Below are 20497 nucleotides of genomic sequence, written 5' to 3' on the forward strand. Positions count from 1 at the left end.
ACCAAAGATTAAAAGATTGCAAAATATGGAATAGAAATATCCGGAACATTCCAGAACATTCTGAGTTGGTTTTAGAAAATGAAGACGGTTTTTTGACCCGGACTTCAAATGTACTCTAATTACTGTCAAAACGACCGTATCGGCACGTAGATGATAATTAAGAGGTAGACACAAGGGTTTGAGCGACCACTTGACGATAAACTTACGAACTGTCACAAATCGTTTCGTATACCAAACATGCGGCCCAATCATCACCGGGTGGTTTGCGGGAGTGCAGAAATGAGGTATCTACAATATCAAATATTACAGAAGGAAGTCCGTCAACAAGATCCATCCTTTTCAATTTATTTAAACTATAAGAGGTTATATGACCAAAGCGTTTATGCCATATAGTTGGATCATTTATAACGACACTCATACATGTTAGAGAGGTAGATGAAATAGAATTAATATCACAAATTTAAATGTTATTCTTTCTTCTACCTTCTAATATGATATTGCTAGATCCTTCATGAAAGATACGACACGTATTAGAGTGAAATACACTCTTATTCCCACGATCACACAACTGTGATATACTTCAGAGATTATGACTTAAACCTTTAACATATCACATTATCAATGGAATGTGACTTGGAGATACCTATTTTGCCAATACTAACAATCTTTTCTTTCTTGTTATCTCCAAAGGTCACACTACCACCATTATAGGCCTCCAGCGAGAGAAACTTTGATTTATCCCCAGTCATGTGTCTCGAACAACCACTATCGACATACCATTGGTTGTTTCTACTCGCCTTGACCTGCAAAGATTTACTTGTTTGTTTTAGGTACCCACACAAAGTTGGGTCCTCTTTCGTTAACATCAGGAAGTAAATCCTTTCGAATCCACATTTGTTTAGTCACATATTTCTTATTAGATTTATGAGAGGTTTTAGTACCTTGATTGGGATTAACATAAGTCCTATTTCTAACGAGTTTATTATTATTATTATCCTTTTTCGTTTGTGGTTTTGTTTGTTTTCTATTTTGTTGGCTCTTCATATGATTAGGTTTAGCATAGTTTTCATTTTTATTCATATATGTTTTTCTTTTATCAGAAGAATAGAAAACATGTCCCGTCTTACCACAAAAATTACAAACAGTATATTCAGGTAAACCTACGTATTCTCTTTTGCAAAAATCATGATAAGAAGGCTAATTATTTTTCTTAACATATTCTTGACGACACTTTGTCTGATATCCTAGACCTTCATTGAAGTGTCTTTCAGATTGTTTATTAAGAAAATTCAAGACAATTTCACTTGCCTTCCAATTCTGACAAATATTAAAGGATTCTTTCAAATGAGCATTAAGGTCTTCCTTTTCTTTAATCAGCTTTTCACAATTAGAACTTGCTTCAACTGTTTTAATAGGGACATCCTTAGTCTTATCTAGTTTTGACTGAAGTTCTATAATTTTCTTAGCTAAGGAATTCTTAATCACAACATAATCATGTTTTCGAGTTATAAGCTCATTGGTTAAATTTGAAACTTGTTCATTTAATTCTTTTAACTTTCTTTCTAAATCTGAGGTAACGGTATCCTTGGCTGAGGTAACGGTATCCTTAGCTGAGGATACGTTCTCTTCAGATTGAGAACTTAATTTAGAGTTTTTATTACTTGTAACTAAGTTAGGTGTCGGTTCAACAATTGAGTCAAGACTAGGTCTTGAAGCTACTGGTGAACCCTCACTCTTCTTGGCAAGAAGTTTTTTAACCTTTTCTTTAAGAAGATAATTCTCTTTAGCAATATCGTTGATTTGCACATGTAATTCCTTTAATTCATCGTCTTGATCAACACAAGTTTCATAAACTTCTTCAAAATGATTTAAGATCTTATCTTTAGACAACTTACAAAATTTATTTTTCGTTTGAGCAAAAGTTACCTCGTTTTCATCTTTAGAGTCTGAATCTGATCGTCCTGGGTGAGCCATTAAACACATGTCCTTCTTTTTGTGAGATTTGGAACATGATGCTTCATCGTTGTAATTAAGGACTGAAACACAGATTTGCTTCTTGCTCTTCTTCTGATTCTTCTTTTTCATCATCAGTCCCCAAATCTCCCCAACCACAGGATGCGAGCATAGCTTGCTTATAATCGTTCTTAGTTCTTTCGCGTTTGTCTTTGTTTTTGATCTTTTTCTACGTAGGGCAATCCTTAATCATATGGCTTGATTCCCCACATTTAAAACATCTTTTATTCGAAAATTTTTGTTTTAGAGGAGCTTGCTTTTTATTGTTAGAAAACTTTTCTTGATTAAATCGAAAATTCTTTTTAATGCGTCTAACAAATAAACCCATATTCTCATCAACCTCTTCATTGTCACTAGATTCGGCTTGTAAGGCTTTACCATTACTCTTGGACATATCGCCATGGTTTTTGTTGAGTTGTAACTCATCAGCCATCAACGAGCCAAGTAAACTTTCATAAGAAAGCAAAGATAGATCCTTAGCCTCTTCTATAGCAGTGACTTTAGGTTGCCACATTTCAGTTAAGCTTCTCAAAATTTTTCGAACCAGATCTTCGGTCTCAAAGGATTTTCCTAGATTTCTTAACTCATTGGTTATATTTGAAAATCTAGCAGACATGTCATTGATGTTTTCATCTCTTTCCATATGAAACATCTCGTACTGCTGAGTTAATAAATCTATTGGATACTTCTTGACCTGGGACGTTCCTTCATATGCCAATTCCAGACTATCCCAGATCTGTTTTGCACTAGAGCATAAGGAGAAGCGACTAAACTCTTCCTTAGTAATTCCACGTTGCAAAAATGACGTTGCATGTGAATTCTTTTGAGCTTTAGCAAAATCAGTCGCATCATAGTCATCTTCTTCCTTTACTTTAGTATTGCCGAGTACATCGACAGTAGTAATGGTAAGAGGTCCTTTGGCTATGATTCTCCAGCACTCATAATCTGTGCCTTTTATAAAATGTATCATTTTGTTTTTCCATAAGTTGTATCCTGTACCATTGAATATAGGATACTTTGTCTCCTTGGAATCCATGATGAAGAAATGAAAAACTTTTGAAAGGATAAAAATAAAAATAGAAATAAAACGAGTAACTAGAGTATTAGATCGAATCTCTAGATGCTAGGCTATCATGAACATGGGGATCTGATACCAATTGTAGAGTTCAATAGCCCAACAAATATACTCTGGGGGGGGGGGGAATAGAGTATGTACCATTTTTCAAATTTCTCGAATATATTAATGTACTTCTAATTCGTGATTGTGCAAACGATTTGATAACAATGTAAAACAAATGGTACGAAAATGATAAATAATACTCGATATTTTTTTTTTTTTAGGAAGGGATCTGGTTGGGTGAAAAGACCTGGGCAACCTGGACCACAAGGACCAAAACAGGTCTGGAAAAGAAGGGAGCCTGTGGTTTCAACTGTTTCCTCTACAGAATTTCCTAATTTGCCTCAGAGGGGTGGTGTGGTTTCACAGCCTGGAGTGTCTGGAGTTGTTAACAGGGTGCTGACTGGTAATGGGGCTCTGATTACTCCTACTAATACACCTGTGAACAGCTCTCAAGGTGCTGTCTTAACACCTGCCAGAATCCTGACTAGGATTACTAGGCATGAATCTAGACTTCCTGGGGTTTAGGATGGTGCTTTTGTTGTTAATTTTAATAAGGAAATGGCTACAACTTCCCTATTGGTTGATAAAGGAGGAGGGGGAGAGGCTTCTGCCTCTCATGGATAGAGTTGGTGTATGGAATGTCAGGGGCCTGAATAGTATAACTAAACAGAATGATATTAAGTGGTGTCTACATAATGCTAATGTAGACCTGTTTAGGCTCCTTGAGACTAGGGTTAGACCTAGTTCTCTAAATAAGGTTGTTGAGAGTTTCTGTGGAGGGTGGTGTTATTGTACTAACCATCAGTGCCATGATGGAGGTAAAATATGGTTATTATGGAAGGAGGAAAAGTTTAATGTTACTGTGTTGGAGATGGCTGCTCAATTCATACATCTTAAGGTTAAAGATGTACTTACTAGTAATCAGTTCTTTGTTACCTTTGTGTATGGCTTTAATAGGATAGAAGATAGGGCTCCTTTATGGCATGACCTTATTAGGTTGACTATTACTGATCCGTGGATTGTGTTAGGTGATTTTAATAATGTCCTCAAGGCTGATGAAAATATTGGACTGCCTGTTAAGGATGCTGAGACAGTTCCTTTTCAACATGCTATTGATAATTGTGGACTTCAGGATCTAAAGAGTATTGGTTCCTTTTTTACTTGGAATAATAAACAGCCTAGCTCAACTAGGGTATTCAGCAGGATTGATAGGGTGTTAGTTAATGATGAGTGGCTTACTAACTGGCATGATCACTATGCGTATTTTTCACCTGAAGGAGATTATGATCATTGCCCATGTTTTATTCAAAGTAATAATGTTCAAATGAGGAAGAAGAGACCCTTCAACTTTTATAACATGTGGACTGGAGTTCCTGATTTTAAGGCTATTGTTAAGGAGGGGTGGAGTCATTATATACATGGTTCTCTGATGTACAGGGTGACTAAGAAGCTGAAGTTGATGAAGTCTCAACTTAAAGCACTGAACCATGACTTGTTTTCTGATGTTGAGAAGAATGCTGATATTGCTCATGAGATCCTGCTAGATTCTCAAAAGAAGCTTCAAGCTGATCCAACTAACAAATCCTTAATGGATGATGAGTATAATATCAGGAATAGTTACCAGATGTTGAACAAAGCAAAAATTGCCTTTTTGAGACAAAAGGCAAAATGCAGTTGGGCTCAGAATGGGGATGATAATACTGCAATCTTTCACAAAGCTATCAGGCAGAGGCAGGTTCAGAATAAGGTGGTTCAGATTCATGATGTTCAGGGTCAGATTCACCAGTCACCAGAGGGCATTATGCTAGCCTTTGAGAATTACTATAAAGATTTGCTGGGGACTCAGGGTAGTACTGCAGCATTGTATCAGAATATTGTGAGAATGGGTAGATGTGTCCAGGCTGATGAATGGAATGTTCTCAATAGTATTCCAACAAAAGAGGAGATTAAGAGTATAATTTTTGGCATCCCTGATGATAAGAGTCCGGGCCCTGATGGATATTCGAGCTGTTTTTTCAAAGCAGGCTGGGAAATTATGGGTAATGATATCAGTGATGCTATTATTAATTTCTTCCAAGAAGGACATCTACTGAAGCAGTTGAATAGCACAAATCTGGTTTTAATTCCTAAGGTCCAGAATCCTACTTAAGTCAAGGATTTTAGACCAATTGCGTGTTGTAATACTGTGTATAAGGTTATTTCTAAGATACTTTGTGTGAGACTGGGGCATGTTCTTCCTATGTTAATCAATCCAGTCCAGGCTGCGTTCGTTAAAGGAAGAAGCATTATAGGGAATATTCTTATCAGCCAAGACTTGATTAGGTTGTATAAGAGGGCTAGTGTATCTCCTAGATGCATGCTTAAGGTGGACTTGAGGAAGGCATATGATTCCATTGAATGGAATTTTGTGCATCAAATGTTGAGGGCTCTTAACTTTCCCCCACATTTCATTCATCTGGTGATGCAATGCATAACTACTACAACCTTTACTATTGCACTTAATGGCAACACTTATGGTTTTTTCAAAGGTGGGAGAGGGCTAAGGCAAGGTGATCCACTATCCCCTTTGCTCTTTACCTTATGTATGGAATACTTGAGTAGAATGCTTATGGTAGTTTGCAATGGGCCAAATTTCTCTTATCACCCCCTTTGCAAGGCGCTCAAGCTTTCCCACTTAATGTTTGCGGATTACCTTTTACTATTTTGCAAGGGGAATCTGAAGTCAGTATGCACCTTGGTTGAAACTTTTGACTGTTTTACTCGAGCTAGTGGATTACATATCAACACTAACAAGACTGATATAGTGTTTAATGGTGTTCCTTCTGAGGTAGAGGCAGAAATTCTGAGCAGGACTGGTTTTACAAAAGGTAAATTATCTTTTAAGTATCTTGGGGTTCACATCTCTCATAGAAAACTTTCTAAGCTTGATTGTTCCTTATTGGTGGAGAAGTTGGTCAATAGAATTAAGGGGTGGAATAAGAGGAAAATATCTTATACTGGCAGGCTAATTTTGGTCAAGTCTGTCCTAGCCACCTTGCATAACTACTGGGCACAAATCTTTGTGCTTCCAGCAGGTGTGATGGATAGGATACAGGCATTGTGCAGGAACTTTCTGTGGGAAGGGTCTGACAGTTATTCAAAGGCACCTCTTGTATCTTGGAAGATTGTGTGTCTCCCTACTAAGGCTGGTGGATTGGGTGTCATTGATAGCAGGATATGGAATATTGTAGCCGTTCGGAAGTTAGTTTGGTGGATAGCTTCTAAGAAGGATCTCCTCTGGATTAAGTGGATTGATAAGGTGTATCTAAAAGGGAGAGACTGGTTTGATTATTAGCCAAATGCTAATAGTTCTTGGGCATGGCGGCAGGTGTGTATGGTGAAGGATAAGCTTGCATCAGGGTATAGTAATGGACAGTGGCAGCATCACGATGGACATTATACCATTGAAGATGGATATATGTGGTTGAGGCAGGATAATTACCCTAAAGTTCCATGGTTTAAAAGTGTTTGGAGTAGACTTAACACTCCTAAACACGTTTTTAATGCCTGGCTCATCAAGCATGGAAGGCTTCTTTGTTAGGTTCATATACCTATTATTAGACTCCTCTAATAATGAACTAATTAACTTGTTAATTATTTGTTCTTTAGATCTAGTGCATGCATAACAAAATGAAAGATTTATAAGAAAACAATGTCCCTTACATTGTAAATTTCGGTTTATGGGCACAAGTAAGGTCTCCTACCTTCACTTGTTCTTGAGCTATGATGAGTAATAGGATGATCCTCCAAAGACTTCAAGTATAGAAGTCACTCCTCTTGATTGCACCCAAGATTATCCCTTATCCCCACTAAATAATATTTGCTAGATATTTGTTTAGTAGTTTACCTTAAAATTGATTACTAATACTCATATATTACACTAATAATATTGGTAATCTTTATGAACAAATTGAATCAAAACTCATATTTTGATAGAGAGAAAACTATGAACATGTGTGAGGTTTTGCATGTGCATTTTTAGAGAAGATGGTGTAAAATATAAGAACAAAATAAATGTTCCCATGCTCTTCATAATGGCACGGCTAACATGCTCTAAATAAGAGCATATTATTCTTTTCAAAACTCACTTCCATATGCAATTGTTGGTAGTGTGTTGGTAGTGTGTTGGAAGAAGAATAAAAGAACCAAAAGCTCCCCATATAAGGAGTAAGGACGGGTAGCATGGTGCCAAAAGGGGACATCATGCTTTTTCTTTTACTCTTACCAAAACATAGGTATGCAAGAAAAGGTAGACTAGGTTCAAAATAATTATTTTATCACATAAAATAAATAACCCATTAATTCCTACCACCCTCCAATTTTTCGGTGCATATGCTCTTATATGGTCCATTTTTTTTTGTCTTATAATATTTGTCCCACAAATGCTTATAAGTCTTATGATTAATTATCTTACATAATTAAATATTAATTTGATCATACAACAATTATGACACAAATTAATAAACATATATTCACTCAACTTATTGAGTAATATTTTATCATTATATCAACATATAATGGGTCCCATAATAGCTAGTTAGTTAAATTCACAACCTCTTGTAAATGTAAATAACTAATTACCTCTACCTCGAAACATTTATAAAACCTCAACATAATTTAGTGAATTAACATATTAATCCACTAACTACGATCTTATTTAATCACATTAACATAATATACATATTTCCTCTCATTAAAAATAAATTGTTCATTTTAAGGAATTAATCAACTTGTATCGACATACAATTAATTAACTTTATAGATAAGGGCATCATCCTTTAGGTGTGACCTTAAGGGATCAACTGACCACCACCGTCCCACGACAGTAACGTCAAACTCTAGCAAGCCAATCGTTACCGATTAATGTTGATCAGTTGACTATATAATTGAATCATCCCTTACGTATTCTTTATATGAGATTTAATAATGATATTTAAATCATGTGATCGCACTATTGTTGAGGACACATTTCCCAACAATCTCCCACTTGTTCTCGACAAGTGTGCGTCACCAATTCTCTTGTCCTATTACAATCTCCCACTCAATGCAAGGTGTCTTGCAGGTCGTACTTACATTTGATCATATCTTGAGTGGTTTTCTCGATCTGGAGATTAACTGTCTGACCGGAATTATCTATCATAGATACCTTCCGAGCGTGGCCACGCTTTTCCAGTTAACTACTCCTCGAGTGGCCTTGAGATTTCAAACAACCCTGACAAGGGGTGGACAATTCCTATCGCCCTATTCCCTTCGTTCAGCCACAGTCCATCATAACCCAAAATATACCCAGTTTGACCTCATTTACGAAATCGTAGAGTATAAATCAAAGCTAATCAGAAGTTGTGCCAACTTGGGCGAATAGTCTCTAGTCAAAAGAATTGACTCATAAGAATACTATAGTAGCTCTTGCCACGACCAGGCTTTATGAATTACCGAACTCTATAAGCGGTCACGCCCGACGAGTGTCCCATACAATCCGCCTATGTGATCGACTAGTCATCCCATATGACTCTATGGCACTTGAACTTGCCATCAATCGCATCACACTCTAGTCACTTGGAGACGTCACCTCATATAAGTAACTAGGGGCCAATACCATGTCAATCCAGTTCACTTTAATGGGGTTCAATTTGTCTCTACAACCCATTCGGATACGACAAAGTAGCTGGTGAGTTTAATAAAACTCAAACGATAAATGTGATTATCACATATGAACAGACAATACACTATTACTACTTCATATTCTATAATCTTTAGTGTATTATAAACACTAATTAAAATGCAATACAAGCTTGGCAAGTGGATATACCCGATATCCATATATTCTATTTCCTTCCATTCAATGTCATCTCTAATGACATGAATTCATTTCTAAGTATTTGTCTAGGCTTATTGCTAGACTTGGGCTCTTTAAATTGAAAGACGCTCCCATTGTTATCACATAACTTGTGATAAAGTCATTTGTAGAGGGATTCACCCTTAATCCCTACGTTGACTATTTTATCACAACTTGCTTAGATTCTTTTTGTAGATATTTGCAATGCGCGAAACTAAAATACCTTTCTTAGTCTCTTACTCCTTTGTCAACAATTCATCCTAGGATTTCAACAAATCCCTTTTGGTTTGGAAACTAAAGTTTGCGTAACTCTTCAATACTTTAACTTAGTTTATCACCCAAACATTTGCACAAGTCATCAATTGTACTTTAAGGGTTTCACAAGCCCATCTTATGAATTAACTTATTATTGACTCTTAATGTACCTAACAAATGGTACATCACAGCACGTGCGTCTGTTGGCATACATAATCGTTCTAATGGCGGAAACATTAGCAATCGATTTCATGTAATCAACAACTTAATGGGTTCAGTGAACGACTATGATTCCATCATAGTAATTCCACTTTCATCATCATGAATAAGCCATTCAACTTTGTTGTTGTTCAACAGATGCGAAATATCTTATCCTCATAAGACTCTCAACTCTATGCCAATATTCTCTCACATAGATTCAAAATCTAGAATACTTTGCATACCTTTCCAAGTCTTCCAATCACTCTTGCCAGAAGAGAGAATTGGTACATTATTCTCAATAAGTAATATGTTATCAACATACAAGACATAGAGAAACAATTCTAGCTCCCACTTAACTTCATGTATATCATGATTCTCCAATCATGTGAATGAAACAATTCACTATAATCACATGAACGAAAAGTATAATCCTTTAATGCTAGCTTAAGACCATCTTGTGATCACTTAAGATAGCTACGCATAATATGTTAGGATTCTTAGATCTTCATCTAAGGTTTTGTGTTTCAAACACTTCCTTCTCTAAATTCCCATTTTAGAAAAGCGATTTTTTTTATTTGCCATTTATCATTAAAATGAAATGCGACAATTCCTAACACAATTTATCTTGATCAACATCTTCATGTAAATCTTATGCATTTGTGTACTCTGGAGCTCTTTTTACTTTTGAGGAGACCCGCGCCTTAAAGTAAATCTACTCTTGAGTAACAATTTTCGGATTGTAATGCTTCGGCTCGTATGTAACAAGGTCATGATACCATCACTTTCACAAAGTAATATTTTAACAATAAGACATATGCGATAAACTCCCACTGAACTATGCTCTCATTCTATCTTTATAGACAATAGTTCAACTACACTCCCACTCTATAATTCTATTACTTTCACAAAGTAACATTTCAACTATAAGAGATGTTTGTGACGATTCAATCTTCTCCCACTCTATCTCTCAGAAATACATCTATCTTCTTGAGAGATAGTTTTGTGAGACACAAACATATATATTTAACGGAATATTAGGAGTTTACCTAGACTATGTATTAGCTTTCAAAAGGCCATCCCAAACATGGCAGCTTAATTCATGTAATATGGTTTAATAGACTCTCTATTCTTGGTATCTCATGGTTGACCATCCATTTAGAATTACTTGTCCGTTTTGGATCGCAAATTCCCAAAATTGAGTTCAACAACTCAAACCAACTCATATTAGTTTGATCTTATGGGTAGTGACACTAGGTCATAATCCATCTTTAATAAATCAAATTTATTACTTAGATTTTTGCCATTACGATTGGGTCGTAATGCTAAGAACTTTATTCAATTGGTTCTCTACGTCATTTTAGAAATTTCTCAAATCTCTCAAATGCTTCATCTTTTATTTGATTAAGTAAATATACACTTATCTACTTAAATCATTGGTAAAAGTGACGAAGTAGTCATAAATTCCCCTTGCGGTGATGCTCATTAGAACATATACATCGGCATGTATTAGTCTCAACAAATCACTTGCTTGTGTCACTTTACTACTAAAGGAAGCAAATTATATTGCAAAGGAGACAAGATTCGCATATTCCATGTGATTGAAAATCAAATGGTTCAATAAATCTAGTCGACACTAGCCTTTAATGCGTTTCTATTTTACGTAACCAAATTGAAAAATCAAATGTACAAAACATTTGGATTACTAGTTATGAGTCTTTTGGATCGTATTATGTAGATATCTTAACATGAGTTGGAACTGACTAAAACTTGTGTATCATAAAGATAAGTGACATGGCTCACATCCATGTTAATTTTCAATAAAATACAACAATAGTCTTTGAAGGTAAAATATAATTCCTTTCATGTCTCACATAGAAATGGAAATAATGTTTTTAGACTAAGTGGGTACATAATAACAATTATGTAAATTATAACTCAAAGCTATTTGCTAAAACAAGTATATAAATTTCTCATGAAGTGGCGGCTACCTGAGCTCCATTTCATTGTCGGCGATCCACATCACCCTTGTTTAACTTCTCCACTTTTCCAAGTCCCACTTGGAGTAATAAGATATCTTCCAAATACTCGGGGCAAATATGCTTCCATTGGCCCATGACATTAAAATAATGATATTCATGGTAGGATAGGATACCCATCTTGGTTTTGTGGTAGTCTCACTATCAACTTCCAATTCACAATCGGATTTGGGTTTCTCACCTATCTTTGCTCTTCCTTTATTAATACCAAAACTCCTTTCATTTGCAAGGACACTCTTGCTAGAACTCCCACTCAATTTGATATTCCTCATTGTTTCTTCAAACAAGGATTCTTTAGGTTTTGTAAGATTTTCTTCACAAGAATTTCTTTTTAAGGTGGTGGGCAATAATATTTGAGTGGGTGGAGTGGAGGTGGTAAAGAAGCAAAAATTTCCATCCTGACCAATGCCAATGCGTAATTCTCTAATCGTTTCATTGTCATAATCGGAGCATTTGTCATCGTATGATTGGAGCCATGTTTCAACGGTGATTGGTGTAGGAGTATTAGATGAATTCATTGCGTATAATTAACTACAAAAAACGGAAATGAAGGAAATAATTATCATCTATCGTTTTAATAATACTCGTTAATTTAACTACAAGTATTGCATTTATATAGTGACCTCCACCCAACTACATAAATGATTCCGAGATCCAAATTCATATTAACTTGGGCACGGTGAGCCGATTCATCCCTTATTAATATAACTCGGTAGATTAACCTTTTAATCGATTCTACTTTTAGAACTCTCGGTCGATAAAAATTACTCTAATTCTCATCTTTAGCCCGGAACACATGCGACTACGGTCAACAATACTTCCGTTGAGCTCAATCCAAATTTCGATGTAATAACATTTTACTACCCCACTTCGCCAACGTAACATGGTTTGTATTACGGTGAAGCCGGATTAACTCCCTTGTGAAATTGGTACTTCATGAGTTTCTACTATTTGGTAAGGCTTTATCTCAATTTTTAATATGTGAGAGGTCTTGTCAATTTATTATCTATCACGTTTTAAGTGAACTAAAGCGGTGAACTACGATAATTATAATTGACACGGTCGATGACTCGATATGAAATGCATGTGTTGTTATGGCGATTTGGCAATGTATGCAACATATTAAAAGAAATGCAAAGCAATAAATAAAATTCCTAGTATGGCCTTCCTAAAATAGAAAATCAAATAATCTATTACATATTCGGAAACCAACTCCTTTGGTCCCTGAATCTTCAATTGGCACGCCTCCCAAGACACCGTCTTTGTCGGATCACCTTTCCGAATGGCACCGTCTTGAAGATGCTCCATAACTACAAATAATAATAAAATACAAAGCTATTCCTATTATACATTTGTAAAATGAAAAACTTATGAAATAAAAATAAAAGTGATACGAGATCACATTAAATTACAACCGAATCAATATTCCCTTTCATTACGGGTAATATTGATTAAAACTAAGGCCATACTAAGATAAAATTACATAATTCAAAATTATATAAATAAAAGACATTCAACAATTGAAATATGCAGCATTATAATATGTACCTTCATGCCAAATGATGTGCCAAATCGCCCTATTTAACTTATGTCGTACATATAACCCGGTTTCATGGAAATACGTGATAATAACCTTTTAAAATCACTAATTAACACTTAAATCACATCTAAGCTCAAGTTAATCATCCTAACACATTTTAGGACTCAAAAATTAGTCATCACTAAATTTTTGACAATAATTCAACTTGATTTAATTTTATGCTCATTTTTTACCTTAAAATCATCATTTATATGTAATAAATCCAAATTAAATCATAAAAGTTTCAAAATTTGAATTTTAAATTTTTGAACATTCTGGAATAATTCCATGACCCTCATAATGTCAAAAAACATGGTTAAAATTTTCGAATTAATTTTTAGAAAATATAGTTGCATTTTTATCGGTTTTATCTCATAAAATGTATAAAGCATACGAAAATTAAACCAATAATTTTTATAACTTTAGATATGATTAGTGGGATATTAATACAACTTAAAATAATTTTCTCAAGCCATGCAATACGTTTTAGCTAATTTTTGCTAAAATAGTCACTATTTATGCCATTTTTACTCAAAAATCCATAAATCATGCTAAATAAGATATTTAAATCTAGAAATTTACATACTCTCTGTAAATATTGCATGTGACATCATATTAAAAGATCATGGATTAATTCGAAATTTTACTATTTTTAACCATTTTACCTCTTTTAATCCATTTTTATCTCATAAAAATCATAAATCATGCAAAATTAATCAAATTAACTCGTCCTTTTACATACAACTTGTAAAATATGCATGTGAGGTCATATAAATTTTCCAAGGTCAGAAACAAAATTCAACTATTTTTAGCATTTTAATTCCCATTTTAGTCATAAAAATGTAATAAAATGACCAAAAATCCTTAAAATGAGCAATAAATTTCCATAAATCATAAAAATGACCTAAAAACATTTTAGGACCAGAATATATAACATGCATGGTGATTTCGTGACTTATACTTATAAATCACAAATTTTTAAGTTTTATATGTTAACCTTTTAACTCGGAAAAACAATAACCGATTATGCATGCAACATCCTTATGCTCTGATACCACTTGTTAGGTTCATATACCTATTATTAGACTTCTCTAATAATGAACTAATTAACTTGTTAATTATTTGTTCTTTAGATCTAGTGCATGCATAACAAAATGAAAGATTTATAAGAAAACAATGTCCCTTACATTGTAAATTTCGGTTTATGGGCACAAGTAAGGTCTCCTACCTTCACTTGTTCTTGAGCTATGATGAGTAATAGGATGATCCTCCAAAGACTTCAAGTATAGAAGTCACTCCTCTTGATTGCACCCAAGATTATCCCTTATCCCCACTAAATAATATTTGCTAGATATTTATTTAGTAGTTTACCTTAAAATTGATTACTAATACTCATATATTACACTAATAATATTGGTAATCTTTATGAACAAATTGAATCAAAACTCATATTTTGATAGAGAGAAAACTATGAACATGTGTGAGGTTTTGCATGTGCATTTTTAGAGAAGATGGTGTAAAATATAAGAACAAAATAAATGTTCCCATGCTCTTCATAATGGCACGGCTAACATGCTCTAAATAAGAGCATATTATTCTTTTCAAAACTCACTTCCATATGCAATTGTTGGTAGTGTGTTGGTAGTGTGTTGGAAGAAGAATAAAAGAACCAAAAGCTCCCCATATAAGGAGTAAGGACGGGTAGCATGGTGCCAAAAGGGGACATCATGCTTTTTCTTTTACTCTTACCAAAACATAGGTATGCAAGAAAAGGTAGACTAGGTTCAAAATAATTATTTTATCACATAAAATAAATAACCCATTAATTCCTACCACCCTCCAATTTTTCGGTGCATATGCTCTTATATGGTCCATTTTTTTGTCTTATAATATTTGTCCCACAAATGCTTATAAGTCTTATGATTAATTATCTTACATAATTAAATATTAATTTGATCATACAACAATTATGACACAAATTAATAAACATATATTCACTCAACTTATTGAGTAATATTTTATCATTATATCAACATATAATGGGTCCCATAATAGCTAGTTAGTTAAATTCACAACCTCTTGTAAATGTAAATAACTAATTACCTCTACCTCGAAACATTTATAAAACCTCAACATAATTTAGTGAATTAACATATTAATCCACTAACTACGATCTTATTTAATCACATTAACATAAGATACATATTTCCTCTCATTAAAAATAAATTGTTCATTTTTAAGGAATTAATCAACTTGTATCGACATACAATTAATTAACTTTATAGATAAGGGCATCATCCTTTAGGTGTGACCTTAAGGGATCAACTGACCACCACCGTCCCACGACAGTAACGTCAAACTCTAGCAAGCCAATCGTTACCGATTAATGTTGATCAGTTGACTATATAATTGAATCATCCCTTACGTATTCTTTATATGAGATTTAATAATGATATTTAAATCATGTGATCGCACTATTGTTGAGGACACATTTCCCAACATTCTTACTCTGGATAGGTTACATAAAATGGGTATCACTGATCAGAGGACCTATTACTTGTGTGGAGTGCAGGACGAGGATCATACTCATTTGTTCAGGAACTGCAATTATACTCGCAGGTGCTATGACAGGATGTAGTCTTGGATTGGTGTGTTGGGCAATGGTTTTGGTTCTACTCAACAGATGTTAAAGCTCAGACATTGCTCTGGTTTCCTGAGGAAGTTTTTATGCTCATTGGTTGTAGCTATGCATTATCATATATGGTATGCTCGTAATGTATGCCGTGTGGAGCAGCAGGTGATACATCCAAAGGTTATTGTTAAAACAGTCCTAGAAGATGGTAGATTGGCGTTACTGAGATATCAATACTATCAAATGTCGCATTATGATAGAGAATGGTGCACTCTGAGAGGATTAATGTAAGAGTGTTTAGCTTAGATAATCCTGATTGTAAGGTGTAGATACCTAGTATCTGCTGAGACTCCCACAAAACACCCGATGATTATCGGACTACAACATGTTTTGGGATCGCAGCGTTTGATCGACAGTTTGTGTACAACTTTACGTCGGAAAACTTAAAACGATTTCGAAAACAAAACATTTCAAAACATTTCAAAAATACCTGGAGTGTTTAATGCACGACGACGGGGTCGCAATGACACTAACTAGAGTCAAAACCGACACCGGACCAAAAACCGACTCAAAAATTCAAATCCCGACTCCAACAACGAGTCAAACCGAGTCAAACACAAAAACCAAAAATATCTCAAGCCTTCTACCTTAAGTTTTCCCGGATTCATGTTGGTCAAGTACCAAACATGTGACTACAAAACCTAGGATAGAACAAATCATGATTGCATTTGTTGTGGTAGTGACAACACAACTCGAAGTGCCGCGATTTGGCTCGCGCCTCTTTGAGCAGCCCAGGTGGCCACGTCGCTCAAAACTCACACAACCACTCATTCTCCTATAAATACCCCTCAAATGTCGCCCATTTGAGACTTACGCGAGTGTCCGCCCCCTCTTTTCTCCCTTAAAATTCTCGACTCGACTTCTTAAGTCACAATCCGACGCGTATTTACGACCTACCGATCGTAAATACGAGCCTTACACATTGTTTGGTACCGTCATCGTGCATTAAATCACTTGTCCGACCACTTTGACCACTACACCATCACTAAACTTTTAAAACACTCTTTTACTTACCAACACGGTTTTAAACCGAGTTTTTTCCGATCAAACAAGTTGTTACACTTACGTCGGTCACTCGCCATAACCAAACATGTAAGTATGAGGGTGTAAAAATCCTCTTTTATTATGTTTTTATTTGTTTCATGACTTTAACATGCTAAAACATGCATAACATGAACCAAAACATGGAATAAACGAGCCAAAACCGATTTTTGGTCTGAGGCAGAAGCCCCTTAGGTCGCCAAATGGCTCGCGCCTAAATGGGGTACTCAGACCAGAGATCAACCGTGTTTGTTCTTGTCATTTACCTTAATCAACTTTCAAATTTGTAATCGGTTTTCACCATTTCAAGTATTTTCGAAACCTTTTTGTTTCATTTCACATGTTTTAACCATGAAGCATTTTTCACCCTTGGTTCTTCAGACCATGACGGTTAAATCCATGTTTCGGTGGTAATATTTGGTTAATGACATTTAAGAGGTATTTTAAAGCCTTTTATTTCATTTCTTCACATTTTCAAACAAACATATTAGTCACCAACACGAAATCATCCTTGGTTCTACATACCATGCCGGATTTTAACCCGGGTACGATGACGAGTATCGACTAATTACATTCAAAATAGACTTAAAACAATTAGTCCATAATCATTTTCAAAACTATTCATGTCAAGCTTGTCAAAACCAAGCCCGACACCAGTATTATCAAATAATGATGATTATTCGAGTCTAGTTCTTCAAATCAACAAATGCGGTCTAAAACGACCCTTTCAAAACAAATCGGGTTCAAATACCCATTTTCAACACGTTTTATAACGTTTTCTAAACAGTCAGAACACGGCATACAGCCGTTGGCTAACCCGCGTCTCAAGTAGGCCTTTTCTTTCTCATTTTCAAAACCAGAGGGAGGCCCCTTACACCGCCGGCTGGCTCGCGCCTCTTATAGCCGTCTGGTACAGGGCCTGTTCCCTTCCAGCCTTAGTCTAGGACGATCCCAACTCCGGTTAACCCGGATATAGGATGGATCAGATGACTATTCAACCCACATTTGCAAAATACCTTACTAAGACAAATGGATCATGTTATGCACCCTAAACCTAATACGGTAAATGGATGTTTAATTTCCGTCTTGCATGCAAATCAACCATTAATCCAACTCGACATCTTATACTTGATATTTGGATTAAATCAACCGACTTAGAAAGCTCTCACATGTTAGGTTTAAATCATTGGCTGTGCATTCATGCATTTAAACCGTTTTATCAACTTTTGCATTCAACCAACCAAGATCGATCAGTAGAGGCCGCTAAACGCGGGTGGGATTGGGTGTCTGACTAAAGGACTTCCCAATACGTACCTTCACCTCTTACTCAGAAACTTTGGATAGTGGACGACCTTATCCAGGGCGTACGAGAGTCATTCTAGAGATAGAATGCTAAAGAGGGACGATTTCCTTATCTTTAGTACCTATGTCAAAAAGCTGCTTTGTGCTTCGATTTGACCGAGGTATAAAGTGGATTCGAACGGGTTCCGGGCATCCCACAAATGCTTGGTGGCGACTCCGAACATCTCTAATCGTTTCGAGACCCTTACCGAGACGAAACCGACCGATCTAAAACGATCCGGTCGAAAGCACCTTTACGCCGCCGAGCGTGGCTTTCAAAAAGACCGTTGCCGTTGCCCACAGATCGGCTGGGCATACGCTGGTGGGCCCATGTCCACAGATTGGCGACTCCGCTAAGGAAAACTAGGACTTACGTCTTTGTGATCCCTAGATGGTGAGACTCGAACGAGGTCTTGGTTGGAATGCATTAATTGATATTTCGGTCACGGTCAGGTTCCTTGCCCGGGCCCACAACCTAACCTTTTCGACCAATTGGCTCGTCTCGTCGGCGTGAGTTTTCTCATCCCCGCGGTTCGAATCCCGATTAAGTCAAGCATACCATTGACGTTACACATTTCTGTTTCGTCAAAGAGCTTTCATCACTTTCGAGCACGAGGCTAGGTCACCCTCCTTACACATTTTGTTTGGATTGATATCCCTCTCGCAAATCGGGGTTTGATTGCTTGGTGTGTAACCCACCCTTTTAAGCCAAAACCCGTGTCAGCATGATGCATAATATAATGAAACTGTCAGTGCTTATGTGCTACTTGATCATAAGTCCTTCCGTGTCATTTTCAAACTTTCAAAATCACCTTTTGCGCCGTTATAATGGCCATTTCAAACCTCGGTCTTTCGCCGACCGTTGCACGCCTTTCTAGGTCGTCGTAATGACGATTTTCAAACCCGGTTTTTATAGCCATTTCAACACGCCTTTCTAGGCCGTCGTAATGACGATTTTCAAACCCGGTTTTTATAACCATTTCAACACGGCTATCTAGGCCGTCGTAATGACGATTTTCAAATCCGGTTTTTATAACCATTTCAACACGCCTTTCTAGGCCGTCGTAATGACGATTTTCAAAACCGGTTTTTATAACCATTTCAACACGCCTTTCTAGGCCGTCGTAATGACGATTTTCAAAACCGGTTTTTATAACCATTTCAACACGCCTTTATAGGCCGTCGTAATGACGATTTTCAAACCCGGTTTTTATAACCATTTCAACACGCCTTTCTAGGCCGTCGTAATGACGATTTTCAAACCCGGTTTTTATAACCATTTCAACACGCCTTTCTAGGCCGTCGTAATGACGATTTTCAAACCCGGTTTTTATAACCATTTCAACACGCCTTTCTAGGCCGTCGTAATGACGATTTTCAAAACCGGTTTTTATAACCATTTCAACACACCTTTCTAGGCCGTCGTAATGACGATTTTCAAACCCGGTTTTTATAACCATTTCAAATCACTTTTTTATGCCGTTATAATCGCTGCGTCTAGACACGGATTTTAACCCGTTTCGCGCCGACAATGGCTCTTTCAAAACCCGAGAAAAGCACACACCCTTTTCTCGAGACACTTTCGAGATCCCGAGGACAATACACCGTCCCCAAGACCTCTTCAAACATTTCAAACCCGATTTTCAAAACATACAATTTTGAATGTCAAAACCGTCTTGGGAAGCAACACACCGTTTTTCGAGCCGGCTCAAGCTCAAACCGGCTTTTGCAAATAAACTTAAGACAACCCTTTTCAACTGATCGACTTGCGGAGATTTCCATCTTCGAAAGCCGCCCATTAAAGCGACAAATGAATCTTTTGAAAATTTCTATTTTCGAAAACTTCAGTCCACCATTCCAATTCCGCCTCGTGTCTATCGAGTCAAAGCAAACGTACTTATGGGTCTTTACTTATGAGTCGTCTCACCACGAGACCCGTCTAATGGCGTCACACCGTCATGTTGGACTCGTGTCAAAGGTTCGGTCACACACCGTCACATCATAAATCGAGTCAGCACCGAGGGACCACTCACGGTCACCCCGTCTTGTTAAGTCGATCTCGGTCTCGTCCTCTGTGTTGTCTGCGTTCAGTCTTGGAACCGTGTCAGATTGAGTTGTAATGTGAGCCGTTTTTCTGCCTCAGAGCCATGGCCCCGTCTTCAACTTCGTCTGTCAACCACAACAATGATAACAACAGAGATGTCACAACTGATCAGCTAGCCAGCCTGCTTACCGCTCTTAAGGTCACCCTGGATCGCGTCGAGACCCGTATCGATGCCCTAGAGAATAAGGAAGTTGGGGAACATAATACCCCACCTCTGACTGAGACTGAGAAGAGGCTGAA

Source organism: Silene latifolia, chromosome 9 (assembly GCF_048544455.1).
Source record: "Silene latifolia isolate original U9 population chromosome 9, ASM4854445v1, whole genome shotgun sequence".
Classification (NCBI taxonomy): domain Eukaryota; kingdom Viridiplantae; phylum Streptophyta; class Magnoliopsida; order Caryophyllales; family Caryophyllaceae; genus Silene; species Silene latifolia.